Genomic DNA, 15,747 nt, shown 5'->3' on the forward strand with positions numbered 1-15,747 from the left:
GAGTGTCAAGTATTATTTGGGAGAGCAAACGTCAGGTATTTCTCGGAAACCGGCTGTTTCTGGGAGATAGTAGCAGACTTGGTTGGAAAATGACAGGTGTTTGTGAGAAAGCTGGTATTTGGGGAAAAAAAAGGCCATTTTTTAAAGAATAAGCTGGCATTTCTGGGAGAATATGTCCCATCTTTGGGAGAAAACGGGTGTATGTGGGAGAAAATGTTGTGTATTTGGGAGAAAGCTGGTGTATGTGGGAGAAAAGGCCATTGTGATGGGAGTCAGTGTGATCTTGAGGAGTGGAAAGCAGTATTCTTGAGATGAAACGTGAGGTATTTCTAAGAGTCCTGGTATTTCTGGGAGAAAATGTCTTGTTTTGGAGAGCCAAAGTCCCATTTTGGGGGCAGAAGCTGGTATTTCTGTGACACTGCCATCTTGATGGGGGTAAGTGTGATCTTGAGGAGTGTAAAGCAGCGTTTTGGTTAGAAAATGGGAGCTCTTCCTAAGAGCAGTGCTATTTCTGGGAGAAAAGGAGCTCTACTGGGCATAAAAATGGTGTATCTGCGATAAAATGCCACATTTCTGAAAGAAACTGTCCTCTTGCGGAGTGTAATGCTGTATGTTCCGGAGGAAATGGGAAGTATTCAGCAGAGTCCTGGTATTTCTGGGAGAAGAGGTCTGATGTGGGGGGGGGAAGGTGATGTATCTGTGAGAAAGCTGGTGTTTCTGGGAGAAAATGCCAGGTATTGGTGAGGAAACAGATGCTAGAGAGGGAAAAGGCCATCCCTTTGGGAGAGAAGTGGTATTTCTGGGAGAAAATGCCCCAAATCGGGGAGTAAGTGTCATCCTGAGGCGTGTCATGGAGTAGATTTGGGAGGAAATGGAGGTGTTTCACAGAGTAGCGGCACTTGTGGGAGAAAATGTCCTCAGTGGGAAAGACAATGTCCTCTTGAGGGAAGAAAACAGGTCTTTCTTACAGCAAATGTCATCCAATTGGGAGAAAATCTCCTGTCTTGGGGAGAAAAGTGGTCTTTCTGAGAGAAGGTGTCCTCTTCTTGGCTGCAAGTGTCCCATTTGGCATTGTCATGGAGGCTTTTTGGGGAGAAAGCGTGTGGCAGTTGTAAGAGAAGGGGTATTTCTGGGAGCAAATCTCCTCTTTTTGGAAGAGAAGGTGAAATTTCCAAGGGAAAAGTGGCATTTCTGGGAGGAAATGACATAGCTGGGGGAGAAAAGTGGGAAGCGGTGGGAAAGAATATCTTGTACTGGAAAGCAACGGTGGTCTTTTTGGTGTGCCAAGTGGTCTCTTGGGGAGAAAACGTGGTAAATAGGGGAGACAACGTCCTCTGGAGGAGTGTCAAGTAGTATTTGGGAGAGCAAACGTCAGGTATTTCTCGGAAACGGGCTGTTTCTGGGAGATAGTAGCAGACTTGGTTAGAAAATGACAGGTGTTTGTGAGAAAGCTGGTATTTGGGGAAAAAAAAGGCCGTTTTTTAAAGAATAAGCTGGCATTTCTGGGAGAATATGTCCCATCTTTGGGAGAAAACGGGTGTATGTGGGAGAAAATGTTGTGTATTTGGGAGAAAGCTGGTGTATGTGGGAGAAAAGGCCATTGTGATGGGAGTCAGTGTGATCTTGAGGAGTGGAAAGCAGTATTCTTGAGATGAAACGTGAGGTATTTCTAAGAGTCCTGGTATTTCTGGGAGAAAATGTCTTGTTTTGGAGAGCCAAAGTCCCATTTTGGGGGCAGAAGCTGGTATTTCTGTGACACTGCCATCTTGCTGGGGGTAAGTGTGATCTTGAGGAGTGTAAAGCAGCGTTTTGGTTAGAAAATGGGAGCTCTTCCTAAGAGCAGTGCTATTTCTGGGAGAAAAGGAGCTCTACTGGGCATAAAAATGGTGTATCTGCGATAAAATGCCACATTTCTGAAAGAAACTGTCCTCTTGCGGAGTGTAATGCTGTATGTTCCGGAGGAAATGGGAAGTATTCAGCTGAGTCCGGGTATTTCTGGGAGAAGAGGTCTGATGTGGGGGGGGGAAGGTGATGTATCTGTGAGAAAGCTGGTGTTTCTGGGAGAAAATGCCAGGTATTTGTGAGGAAACAGATGCTAGAGAGGGAAAAGGCCATCCCTTTGGGAGAGAAGTGGTATTTCTGGGAGAAAATGCCCCAAATCGGGGAGTAAGTGTCATCCTGAGGCGTGTCATGGAGTAGATTTGGGAGGAAATGGAGGTGTTTCAAAGAGTAGCGGCACTTCTGGGAGAAAATGTCCTCAGTGGGAAAGACAATGTCCTCTTGAGGGAAGAAAACAGGTCTTTCTTACAGCAAATGTCATCCAATTGGGAGAAAATCTCCTGTCTTGGGGAGAAAAGTGGTCTTTCTGAGAGAAGGTGTCCTCTTCTTGGCTGCAAGTGTCCCATTTGGCATTGTCATGGAGGCTTTTTGGGGAGAAAGCGTGTGGCAGTTGTAAGAGAAGGGGTATTTCTGGGAGCAAATCTCCTCTTTTTGGAAGAGAAGGTGAAATTTCCAAGGGAAAAGTGGCATTTCTGGGAGGAAATGACATAGCTGGGGGAGAAAAGTGGGAACCGGTGGGAATGAATATCTTGTACTGGAGAGCAACGGTGGTCTTTTTGGTGTGCCAAGTGGTCTCTTGGGGAGAAAACGTGGTAAGTAGGGGAGACAATGTCCTCCGGAGGAGTGTCAAGTATTATTTGGGAGAGCAAACGTCAGGTATTTCTCGGAAACCGGCTGTTTCTGGGAGATAGTAGCAGACTTGGTTGGAAAATGACAGGTGTTTGTGAGAAAGCTGGTATTTGGGGAAAAAAAAGGCCATTTTTTTTCCCACTTTTCTGTCTCTTCCTAAAAATAAACAAGACTTTTTGAATTAGGATGTAATTTCCTTTTAAACTGAAAAATTGGAGAAAGACATTTTCTCAAGGGGGAACTGCAGTGGTTGGAAAGAATCTCTGCAAGTCATTGAGTCTAACAAAGCTGGTTCCCTACAGTAAGTTACAGGAAAACGTCCAGATGAGTTTTGAATATCTCCAGAGGAGACTCCACCACCACTCTGGGCAGTCTGTTCCTGGGCACTGTCACCCTCACAGTAAAGAAGTTCTTCCTTGTGTTCAAATGGAACGTCATTTATTCCAGTTTGTGTCCCCTGCTCCTTGTTCTGTCATTGGGCTCCACAGGCAAGAGCCTGGCCCCATCTGCTTGACTCCCACCCTTTTGGTATTTATAAGCACTGATAATATCCTCTCTCAGCCTTCTCTTCTTCAGGCTGAACAGCCCCAGGTCTCAGCCTTTCCTCATACAGGAGATGCTCCAGGCCCCTCATCATCTCTGTGGCCCTCCACTGGGCTCTCTCCAGAAGTTCTGTATTTCTTGAAGTGAGGAGCCCAGAACTGGACACAGCACTCCAGATGTGGCCTCACCAAGGTAGAGAAGAGAGGGGAGATCACCTCACTCAACCTGGTGGCCACATTCTTCTTAATGCATCCCAGGATACCATTGGCCTTCTTGACCACAAGGCCACATTGCTGGTTTGTGGTCACCCTGCTGTCTACAGGGACACCCAGGCCTTTCTCTGCAGTGCTTCTTTCCAGCAAGTCAGACCCTAACCTGTACTGATACATGCAGTTACTCTTCCCCAGATGTAGGACTCTGCACTTGCCCTTGTTGAACCTCATAAGGTTTTTTCTCTCCCTTTCCACCCTGTCCAGGTCTTGTTGAATGGCAGAAAGATAAAAACTGATCAATGCTTCTTGAGGGAAATTCCCAATGTATTTTAGGTGTATACAAGATTATGTAATACTGTGTGAATGTTGTTATGACCGGGTGACGGTTCACCGAACAGTTCACAGATGTTTTTGCTTCTCAATTGTTTTTACAAAATGTAAATAGTATTCATGAGAAGAGAATGTGATTGACTTCACTTCTTCTAGCAAAATTTTGGCCTTGGAGCTTTGTATCTGTGCAGACTGGAACCATAAGTCAATCACAGAACTTGCCACATCACCATTTGCTTTGGTAAACCATCACCACCCCCTTATTCAATATTCTTGAAGGTTCCCTTTTAAGTGAATTCAGATCTGGTCCAGTTGTGGAACTTGCAGCTTTCAGCGTAAGAATATTGTGAAAAGAAGTATCACTAGTCTGTACAGGACTAACACATTTCATTTTACATATGACATTCTTAACAATAGGCTTTTATTATTCATTCTTTGTCATATATTAAAATAAAGGATGTTTTATTTTCTTTCACGTACCAAACCGTAATACCAAACAGTTCCATTTGTCTTAAATACTCTATACAACTGCAGATAATTACAGCAACATAAAAACCAGCATTATGACATACCTAGAGGGATTAGTTTGACTTGTGTTTGGTTCCCAGGTCCCAAGATGCCAGTATCTGGGAAAGTGGCAAATGGAAATTCAACTGCGCAGAGGAACAGGAAAAAACCCTATATCTGTATATCAGCAATACAGAAATAATTGATAAAATGCTCAGGAAACAAGCTGTGTTTAACCAGCACTGTCCAATCCAGCCTGTTGCAGGGTCCACGACAGCAGTGAGAGGAAAGAGCAGCAGACAAGACTCCTCTGGCTTGTACCATGGTATTAGTTCTAGCACGCTTAAGTTCTGCATTTGAAGTTACATTAGCAAGCCTGATGTGCTTGGCAACAGCACAACATCTCACTCCATATGTAACGTATTTTCTGTGGCAAAGAACTTCTTTGTTCATAACTCACGGACTTTGCATGTTCATAAAAGCTGTTACATACTTTGGAAAGTTCAGGCATACCTTCAATCCTCCTCTGTATTCGATTCCTACTGACTTCATAGTAACTGCTGTTCCCAGCAGAGCTCAATGACAGCCGGCGCAGGATCGGGGCTGAATTTGAGGTAGCAGTCACTGGCTGAAAGGAATTCCTGTAATATGCTGCACTCCCCGAAGTACGATATTCAGTGGAATTTCGACGGGCTGGGCTTGACAGATTTACTGAATTAAGTGCAGAATCCATAGAGTCCTCAGAAAAGCGATGCTCTTTGGAAGTGCTGTTTTCTTCTATACGTAACGTTTCTGCTACAGAAAACAATAGCATCAATCTGTTCAAAACGATGGGCTTTGTAGCTTTGTTATTTAATTCCTTGCTATGTTCTCTTGAAGATAACAACAAGCTCCAAGCCTGTTAACAAGTCTCCTGTGAGACAAGACTTACTGAAGAATAGTCATTCTCAAGTAATCACTGGTCCTTTACTACATTAAAAAATTTCCAGTAAAATGTCTAATAGACAAGTTTGAGACAGTCTTCCATAAATCATCTCAGCTGTATATGTTAAATATTATGAGCAGGATGTGGACATAAGGTTTGATTTTTTTTTCATTGTCTGATATTAGCATTAACACATATGCAATCTCAGTCAAGCATTTTCATTATCTTTCTTAATGGTTATCTTCTGAGAATTTGTTTAGGAGTGCATTATGTTTCTATTTTTTATAAATATAAAAATAATTTTTTAACATAAAAAAACCTCTCATGTTAACTAGCAAATGTTTAATTTGTTCTACACAGTAGAGGGAGTCTCTAACTTCATATGCAAGAGGACAATTATCATCTGTAGATCTCCATATGTTCGGAGACAATAGCCATCACAAAAAACTGAAGAGACTACATGCAGAGCTGCAGAAGGCTGTAAATCCTAGACTCACATGCACACTAACACAATACAGTCTGATCACAATGCTGCAACTACGAGTCGTTAAACATCAGTGGGAACACCACTCCATTCTCTCATCATTGTATGTTCTCAGCTCCACTTGCACTAGGCCAACATCTAGCCTGAGGAAGAAGTTGGAAGCCTGATGCAAAAATCTGCATGAAACAAATGCTGCTTTGGCAAGAGACTTAAGAGCTGGAAAATATAGCTAACAGGTTCACAGAAGTGTAAACTCCACATTACCATCTTGAAAATTACTCTATGAAAGTTATAAAACATATGCTAGTGGAGCAGCATATTCTTGGGGGTAACTGGTACAATCTGTGAAACAAGTTCCTAGAATATGCTCTTTATTACTCTTCTTATATGACAACTTCCAATAATTTCTTGGGAAAATTCCAGAATTAAATAAAGGAAGAGTATTTTCCACAAACAAACAAACAACAGCAACAAAAAACACACAGAGAGCTTTTTAAGCACGTTTAACTTGTTCTATTAGCAATTACGTTCTCTCTCCTGAAGTCTGTATAAAACTGGAGTTTAGTGAAGAACTTGAGGTGTATTTCACAGTTATGATCTTCAGGCAACATTATCCCAAAGTGGAACAAAGACACCCAGAGAACCGGTTCCCTACTTAGTGAATTCAGTAAAGCAAGACATGCAATCCACCATAACATCTTCTATTAAACACAACACTTGTGACAAAAAGAAGCTTTTAAGTCCACAAGCCCTTCTCTTTCAAGTACACAATCCTCAAGACAATAATGATAAACTTTCTAGTTTGATCTGTATCAAAAAAGCAAAGCAGTGGCTACTGAGGTTTTTGGAGAAAGCAAACTTTTATTTGTCGGCTTGAAGTAGCTGCAGCAACTTGCTAAAAGGAAAGCAATAGCCATCTTTCTATAGAATTTCAGAGGTACTAACAGACACAATCAATGATAAGCACTATAATATTAAAGGAAACAAATGAGAAAATTAGATCAGTAGAGAATGAGACCACCAAATGAAGTCTCAGTGCAAGACTGAAAGGCAGAAGTAATACTTCAAATGGCTACAGAAAAGCACTATGAAGGAGTCCAAAACTTGTAGATTGAAACTTCATAAGTTTTTAAAGGTATGATGAAATACTGGAAGCAATATTCCACACCAGAAAGTTTCAACAGGAGTATTTCAGCAAATATCAGCCAACTCCACACAATGTCTTATGAAGGAATCTTTTTATAGTAATCAAGCAGAGATCCCAAATACATCCGTTAAATAATCATTTTATGTCACTCTTTCCATGATCGCTCAAGACATAAAGGGTTTTAAATTGACTATTTTACAGAAGAATTTAATTGCATTTACTCCAATTATATCCCAGGTTTCTTTCTGATACTACAGAACCTAGTTAAGCAACTGTAAATAGGGATGGCAAAGAGAAACTCTGCTTTGATTCCCAAGACACTAGCATTTGAGCTTAGAATCAGAAAATCATAGAATGGCTTGGGTTGGAAGGGACCCTCAAAGATCATGAAGCTCCAACCCCTCCACCATATGCAGGACCACCAACCTCCCTATTAAATATTAGACCAGGCTGCCCAGGACCTCATCCAACTGGCCTTGAACACCTCCAGGAAGAGGGGTGTCCACAGCCTCTCTGGGCAGCCTGTTCCAGCACCTCACCATTCACTCTGCAAAGAACTTCCCCTGATACTCAACCTAAATCCTCCCTCCCTCAACTTAAAGCCATTTCCCCTTGTCCTGCCATTATCTTAAGCTTATCTTAACATAGCTCCTCAGGTCACATACACAAGGTGGGAAAACTGGCATACTTCATAGGATGATCATCTTTTAAAATAGGTGTTTCTGTCCAGCAGCTATACTATCCCAATCCACTCCCTTTCAGTTCAGCTAGCCTCCCTACAAACCAACCCCAACTGCAGTCTTGTTATTGAAAGCACGGTAACAGGTATGAGAGCTGATTCAGAATTGGTGTCTGACAAATACAGTTTTGCAATTAACGGAGCAACAAATGACTCTTTTCCTACTGCGACATGTGGAGCAGATGTGAGTTGTAGAGGGATGGAATGAGAACAAGTTTTTTTCTGTTACTCAGGAGGTTCCACTGCAGAATACCTGAAATCTGTGTAGATGTATAAAAGGCCAGTAAAGTGCCTTATGTTTCAAATGTAAGGGTGACAACAGACTGAGAAAGACTGAAGGCCTTAGAAGGAATTGGACATTTTGTTTTCTTGAAGCTCCTCTGGGAATAAGCTAGTTGTTTTGCTTCATACATAACTGCATGATGTAACTGGCTGCAGTAGTAAAGAACACTCTGTTTTCAAGGGGAGGGAGACAGAGTTGTTTCTCTTTCCCTTCTCTTATCTTTCAAAACTTTAAGAAGAAACTGTAATGGAACAGAAATGACAGCAAAATCTGCAAAACATATCTATGACTAGATCAGAAGGAAAATGAGCTGTTTGAAAGACCCTTTCCCACAATTATTCCATTTTGCGTTCAAATGGTATTTCAAAACAACTCTTTCAAGACAACTATGTCTCAATGGAGCCAGAACATTTCAGGGGCAGATCTTTCTTGCTAACCAGCCCATGACTGACCGCTATGAAATTACCTCCAGATTTTCAGCAGAGGACATTGCTCTAATGGGAAACACACAACAGTAGAGAATACTTTGTCTCTCAAAATACACACAGAACAAACTCAGACCTCTTTTTTTTTTTTCAATCCAAGTAACTGCACTTTACAAAAAGCTATTTTTATTAAAATGTGTACAGTCTGACTGTGACTCATATAACCACAGACTGTTCTCTTCTGCACATAATCGCACATCTCTTTTTTCTTTTTTTTCTTTTTTCCCTACAGAATACCTCATATTTCCCCGTTTCCTATGTGTTCCTATCTGCCTCTATGTTACCACCCACCTCAACCCAGCAGTACCGAATGACACATTCCTTTTTTCATACCTTTTCCCCCAATGTGTGGAAATCCCACTATCCCCCATCACACCATGCCCACTAACCATGTTCCTCAATGCCACATCCATACATTTCTTGAACACCTCCGGGGATGGTGACTCTACCACCTCCCTGGGCAGCCTGTGCCACTTCCTCACCACTCCTTCTGAGAAGAAACATTTCCTAATATCCAACCTGAACTTTCCCTGTGCAGCTTGAAGCCATCACTTCTCACACTATTGCTGGTTACCTTCACAATTGGTCTGTAGTGTTGTAGTTTTGCAGAGTTACTCAACCTAACTTCTCCATTCTGCTTGCTTCCCTCCTGCCTGCGCTCCTGGACTGGTTTGTGACAGCTAGGCTAGTCTTGTACTACACTCCTTATCTTTTCTGTGCGGACAGATAGTTCATTCACAATCTTGAAGCAGTTTCTTTGAGTAACTGCCAGGTTTCAAACATTTTTTCATCTGTGTCAGCTTTCAGGGACATCATACTGAGTTGTTGTAGGGGTTCATTGTAGTCTATCTTCATGAGATATTTTTATTTTGACATCCTTGCTTCTTTTGAAAATGATGTAATTTCCCTGCAAAAACCTGCAAAGCCATGCATACATGTATGTATGTATATACGTATAAAATATGTATGAAAGCATAAGTATAGCGTATATATAAAAACATGTACATGCGTACATACTATATACTGTAGTATATACATACATAACTCTCTCTGTTTCTAAAGAATAACGAGAATTTAAATATTTCCTGGCTTTTGTGACCAATTAATTCAGATTAAGACCCACAAAAGTAAACAAAGGATGACGGGTGTGCCATCAGCAAACAAGCTTGTCACACTGCTGGCAAATGGAAACAGGCATGACTCCTTACTCATTTTTCTAATAATCCTGTGCAGAAATTGTTGGCTTTGCATCCACTGCCGCTAGTTAGGTGAAAGCGCTATGGATCCCTTTAGCTGTAACATTCTGCCATTTTTGATATTAAAATGAATTTGAAGAAATACATCAACTTCATCTATAAAAGGGTTCCAGGATCAAAATGCTCATCAGGGTACAACACGCGTGCCGACTTACTTACAGGGAGATTTCTTATAAGAGAAGCAGGTCTAAGACATCTGTTTATCTCCAATTTAAACAACTTAATTTAGGTAGAATTATGTGTTTTACAGCTATTCACGCAGTTGCTTACTAGAAATATCTGATTTAATTGCAGAGATGTTCTAGACCTAAACCAGGGTCTATTTAAGACAGAGAAAGCTCTGCATTGACAATTTTTATATTTGTTGTGGTTACATCATTGAAGTGAATACATTGTGTTTATATTAAATTGTAAGAAGAACCATTTTTAATAAGCTTTAACATTTTAATTTGATATCCTCTTCTGATTTAAGTGTGGCCTTATGACTCTCCATAGAAAAAGATTATTCTGCCCACACTGAGGCTAAATGACAAAACCCCAGTAACTCAAAAAAAAAAAAAAAAAAAAGAGAAAAAAGAGAAACAAATGACTAATCTCAAAAGCCTTTGGAAATATTATGCAAATATACCACAGCAATAGAAAGTATCAGATGGGATGAGTCACATCAACAAGTTACCATGGTTTGACAAGTAGCAAAAGCAGAGTAAAACCACTCTTTCCTAAGTCTCTCTGTGAGGTTTAAGCTGACATGCTTCACTTCACATCTGAGGCAGACTACAAATCGGCACGAGCTACTGCACCTCAGCCATGGCACAGGCAAAAGCCTTCCTTGTCCTGGAGTCAGCTGCACAGAGAGGCTCTGCTGCTCTGGTCCCTGCCACGGCTGCATTTTATCCAACCCATTCCTGTGCTCATCTGAGCCCACGATGAGTCAGTGCAGAGAAGCTAACTGCAGATATCTCCTAGCTTTGCCAAAATGTTTTCTGTGCTTCACTGGGTCAGCTCGTCACCTCATCAGCAGGGAGGCTTGGGATGCACTACACGGACAAGGAGGCAAGGAGAGCAGGAGCAGAGCAACTTCTAGGGGCAGCTAGCCATACATTCAGTTAAACTGTACCATCAAAACACATCCTTGCTCTTACAGTCATTAGCCCAAACCAAGAGTTATTAGAGTTGCTTCCAATTTATCTCCTAATCCATTTCAAGGGAATTGTTTTTCTACTAAATAGCCATACAGGAAGCTTCAAATGTCACCTATCTGCCTGAGTGATTTCACAAAAAAGACTGACATGTTTAGGAGAAAGACTTCTTGAACTTGCAGTAGATCGTCCATAAGCACAAAATCCATGCCATTGATCAATAAATATCTCCATTCTCAGCTGTCAAGGGCTATAGACATACCAGAGAAATACACTATACTCAGTCCTTTTGACTAAAAATACCAAAATCATACGTAATCCTCATATGTATTACAACACAATGTAATCACCTTCAGATGGATGAGCATCACTCCTCGGAAGCTTAGGGGAAAGGGGAGCTGTGTATGGTGGAGAGTCCTGAGAATATCGTTTAACACTTCCGTTTTCATGTATTTCTTCTTTTGCTGTGAAAAGGAAAGATATCACCAATTTATTATGGTATAAAAATGCTCACAGGGAAAGTCAAAGTACAAAAGCAAAAACATACATCAAGTCATTCACCAGGTAACAAATCCATTTCACATAGAATCGGTCATTCAATACAAACTTCAAAAGCTGAAGTAACAGCTTAGTTTATACTATCATCATCCAAATTTCCAAATTTAGGCTACTTTCCTGAAAAGTATTAAAGCAAATGACTTTTATTTGATGAAATGAAACAAATACAAGTTCTCTACTGGAAAAAAAACAAAACAAAACAAATAAAAACCGAAATACCCAAACCACCACAATACTTTATTTTCTAAAGCAGCACCTCTAAGACTGAAACTGCATTGATGTCAAAGTTTTCTCAGCTATGGCTCCTGATAACCCTTGGACCGGGACTCGTAATACCAGCACTGCAAGCCATTTGATGGGAGACCCTGAGCATGTTATTTCCCTCTCACTCTATATACCCCCAGAGTACCAAAACTCACATAAAATGTCACAAGCAGCCAGCTGCAAAACCCACCATCTCTACTAGACTGTATGCTGCAGAATTTAAAATTTTGGAGCCGCCACTGAGCAAGGTGAACAAAGAAGGAAGAAAAGAGTATTTAATGTTGTAGGATAGGCTGAACTGAATCATCTCTCAGAGCAAGCCCCTTCTTATAAGGTAGTAAGCATCTTTCTCCAAGGTTATTTTATGATTCAAACATAAATTGAACAGGCAAAATGTGAAGTTTTGAGTCTGTTCTTTTAGTAACCCAGTGGTACAATACATATGTTTCCTACTTGACCACAAGAAAGAGTTAGCAGAACAAAATGATTTCTGCACATGTGGTATGAGCTATCCCAACCTGCCACAGCACTTGTGCTCTGGAACGAATCCTCTAAGAACTGAAGAGTATTCATTTCAATCAATTAAAGTTATAGCAAAGCAGATTAAAATGTTAAATTTCATAAAGTAACCACACTTATCAAAAATATCAGTACTTGTAAACAACAGCTGTTTGATAGTACCTGGTTTGTTCCTATCGTACTCCGTGGGACTATGTGCACACCCCATGTAGGGGCTGAAAGGCTGGCTACTGAAAAGATTATCGCATTGAAGACTGTGGCAGAGTTTCTCCAAGAAACGTAGGACAAACAATGCACTGTTTACAGAAGGAAGATTGATGGCATGCTTCTCCCCATCAAAGGAAGCTGCGAATAAGAAGAAGATGTCAAACAGCCCCTGAGCATCACGAAGTATAGCAAAACACTAACAAGTAAAGGAGAAGACATTCAGCTTTGATTTAAAACATGCAAGACATGAGAGGAATAAACAATCTTTCTGGCGTTTAACACGTTTATATCCAAAGAACTGGTTGTACCTTCCATTGGATCCATGCCACTTTAAATTTGCTCTATGAGAACTTATTTTCAGAAAATAACACTGGCTTTAAACGAGTATAACAAATCTATTCTCTCAACATCAAAATCTTACGGGCAATTTCAGTTGTTTGCTTATAAAACAGTACCTCTATACCACCTATTTGCAGGAGATAACCAAGAAAAGATCCATTACAGCAGTCTTGCACACCCACACAACTCGAAGTAGCGTTTAAGTCCACACAATGGAAAAAGCTCATACTCCTACCACCCAGCCCACCTGTTAAAATGGCGCTTTGTGCTCCTACTCCAGGCAGGTAGATCTTATTAAACGCTTGTCTTTTTTTTTTTTTTTTTTTTTAAACTGCAGCTCAGCAAGAAAACGCACGCACTAAGAACACTATCGTTGTTTCAAGCAAACACAGAAAACTATGCGAAAGGATGAATTCGATGCCCTTAGGCTGAAACGCGATGAGGGAAAAATGATAGTTCCACACCCTCACGGAGGGCAGAACGCTGTCGGGAGCGGGAATCGCGCTCGCCGAAGCAGCGCCGTCAGGCGGGGCGGCGCGCAGCCGGTGACAGCGGGAGCCGGGGGCGCTCAGCATCCCTCGGCAGCGCGGCGCGGCGACCGACAGGGCACCGCTCACAACTTCCCTCCCGCAGCACCGCAGCACCTCCACACTGCTCGCCACAAGCTCTCCGCACGCCAACGGGTTTCCCAACCCTCCTCGGCTTCGCGTCCTCCCACAGCCGAAGCGACGAGTCGCGCGGCTCTGCCCTCGCAACTCCCCCCGCCCCGCGCACGGAGGCGGCCCCCAACGGCGGCCCCCAACCGCAGCCCCCAGCCGCTCCCCCCCTCGCGCAGCGCCACTCCGGGGTGCCGCCTGCCGCAGCGACGGCGGCGGGGAGCCCTGGCGCCCAGAGGCGGCCTTCCCGGGGTCTGCCCTCTCCGCCCCGCTCCCACCTACCTGAGGGCAGCCGGCATCCGTCCGCGCGGCGGCGCACAGCCGGTGGCACCGCGCGCACAGCCTGCCTGCCTGCCGCCCTCCCTCGGACGAGGGTCCCCTTAGACGAAAGCACAGCCCCAGCCCGGCCGCTACCGCGAGGGACCGCGCCCGCGGCCGGAGCCCGGGGGCCGCGAGGAGGGAGGGCTGAGCGCCCGGTGACAGGTGAGGACGGCCCCCGCGCCGCTCCCTACCTCGCGCCGCTCTCCTCGCAGCCGGCGGCTCGCTTTCCCTCGACCGCCGCCGCCCCCTCGCTCCGTTCCCCCGCCCTAACGCGGCGTTCAACGCGGCCCCGCTAGCCGCGAGGCCCCGCCCCCCGCCCCGCACTGACGGCTCTCTCCGCCAATAGCGAAGAAGACGGCCGTCCTCGAGCTCCGCCCTCACCTCCTTCGACCAATAGGAGCTATCCGTGGTGCTGCCCCTCCGCCTTCCCGGCAGGCTCGGTTGGCTCGCAGCTGCCGAGCAACGGGCGCGGGGCTGCGGGTGGGGCCGCTGAGGGCGGTGGCCGGGTGAGGCCCCGCTGCGGGCCGGGGTTGGTGCCGCGGGATTGTGCCCGGGGCTCCTCGTTCGGGAGCTTTCGCCTCATAGATGGACGTTTTTTGTTCCCCTCCCCTTTTTCCCTCTCGGCTCAGCCATCAGGAGGATGGAAATATCTCCCGCACTCACAAAGCTGTAATCTCGGCTTGCAGATTGTGCTGCTGGAGCCTGCGGGGCTGTGCTTCCTGCTCTGCTCACGGGAATTAAAAACGTGGGTGAAAAATAAAGCTGCTTCCGGATGCACTGCGTGTCAGATGCATCGCAGCACGGTGCAGCTCTACCATAATGGATGCTCCATCCCAGCTCCCATTTTCCTGGAGTGCTACAACGGTTGTTTAAATGAGAAAACCCTGTGCAGTCTGCTGGATGCGGTGTGCCATTGGTTGCAAATGGCCAGCCCAGCACTTCCCACATGAGGATATGAACCTCAAAAACATCCACACAGGCATGGCCACCGAGTTTAGGGCACCGTGGTCCTTAAAGACCAGGTTCTTCATCTGCCACCCCACACAGACCGTATCCCCAGAATTGGGTGGTGAGGTGCTTTGGGTTAGGCGAGGGATGAGGTTCTGAAGTGAATGCCGTCACCTCTGCTCTCGGAGCATCAGCCCACAGCATGGAGTGCTGGAGGGCATGAAGGATGTGGTTAGTGGGCAGGGTGGTGATGGACTGATGGTTGGACGAGATGATTTTAGAGGTCTTTTCCAACCTTAATGATTCTATGGCATCCCCTCCAGGTGCAGCTCCATGGACAGAGGTGCTCAGGAGCGCACCTCATACCTCCCAGAAAGGTGGGCGCTCAGTGGAACCCAGCAAGGATAAGTCCAGTAATAAGAATCCCTGAGATGTGGCCAGCTAGGGCATCAGACCCATGGACCATCTACTGGATTTTCCAAATCTCCCACCAGGCCTCCTTGTCAAAGCCTCAGAGATTTGTTATTCAGGAGAAGCCCTGCTGTAGCCTCCTAAAGAGATGATTCGTGGTTCATGGCAGGCAGTCAAACTGATTGTCTGAAACACTTGCTCACAAGTCTGCCAAAATTCCCAGTTTATGGTAAGATCTTCCCACGGTACTGTGTCAGGAGTGTATCACGTCACCCTTAGCTGGAAGAATAACTTGAAGGGAATTTAAGTAGAGATGTGATGCTGTAGTCCGAAGAGTGGTAAATGTGCTACCAGTGTTTGTACTCCTCATACCTCAATGGCTTTTGGAGTCCTCAGTTGGTCCCCTCTGACTGTACTGATTGCAAGTCAGAATAGAATCACAGAATCAGAATCATTAAGGTTGGAAAAGCCCTCTAAGATCACCTAGTCCAACCACCAACCCATCACACCATGCCCACTGACCACATCCCTCAGTGCCACATCCACTCAATTTCTTGAACACCTCCAGGGGTGGTGACTCCACCACCTCCCTGGGCAGCCTGTGTCACTGCCTCATCACTCTTTCTGAGAAGAAATATTTTCTGATATCCAGCATGAACCCTCCCTGGTGGAGAGGCATGATCAGTTAAAAATTAATATAAATGACTGGATAATGCTTAAATGCTTAAAAATAACAAAATGAATATCCAGTAACATATGCTTGCAATTAAAATGATTTTTTTTCTA

At 44.1% G+C, this 15,747-nt stretch overlaps 1 long non-coding RNA gene across 5 annotated transcripts; it reads right to left on the bottom strand.

Annotated features, from left to right (window-relative positions):
* Nucleotides 1-3,092: 3,092 nt before the first annotated feature.
* Nucleotides 3,093-14,412, bottom strand: LOC149915803 (uncharacterized). 5 transcript variants are annotated; one of them, XR_016471332.1, is made up of 4 exons: nucleotides 13,984-14,412; nucleotides 12,242-12,424; nucleotides 11,089-11,202; nucleotides 3,095-5,075 (listed from the first exon to the last, which is right to left on the bottom strand). It is a non-coding gene; the product is annotated as an uncharacterized LOC149915803 (long non-coding RNA). The 5 variants fall into 5 exon arrangements; XR_016471331.1 differs by lacking the exon at nucleotides 13,984-14,412 and adding an exon at nucleotides 13,794-13,930; XR_016471330.1 differs by lacking the exon at nucleotides 13,984-14,412 and adding an exon at nucleotides 13,564-13,777.
* Nucleotides 14,413-15,747: the final 1,335 nt, after the last annotated feature.

Source organism: Phasianus colchicus, chromosome 15 (genome assembly GCF_987193195.1).
Source record: "Phasianus colchicus chromosome 15, bPhaCol1.hap1.1, whole genome shotgun sequence".
In the NCBI taxonomy this organism is placed as follows: Eukaryota; Metazoa; Chordata; class Aves; order Galliformes; family Phasianidae; genus Phasianus; species Phasianus colchicus.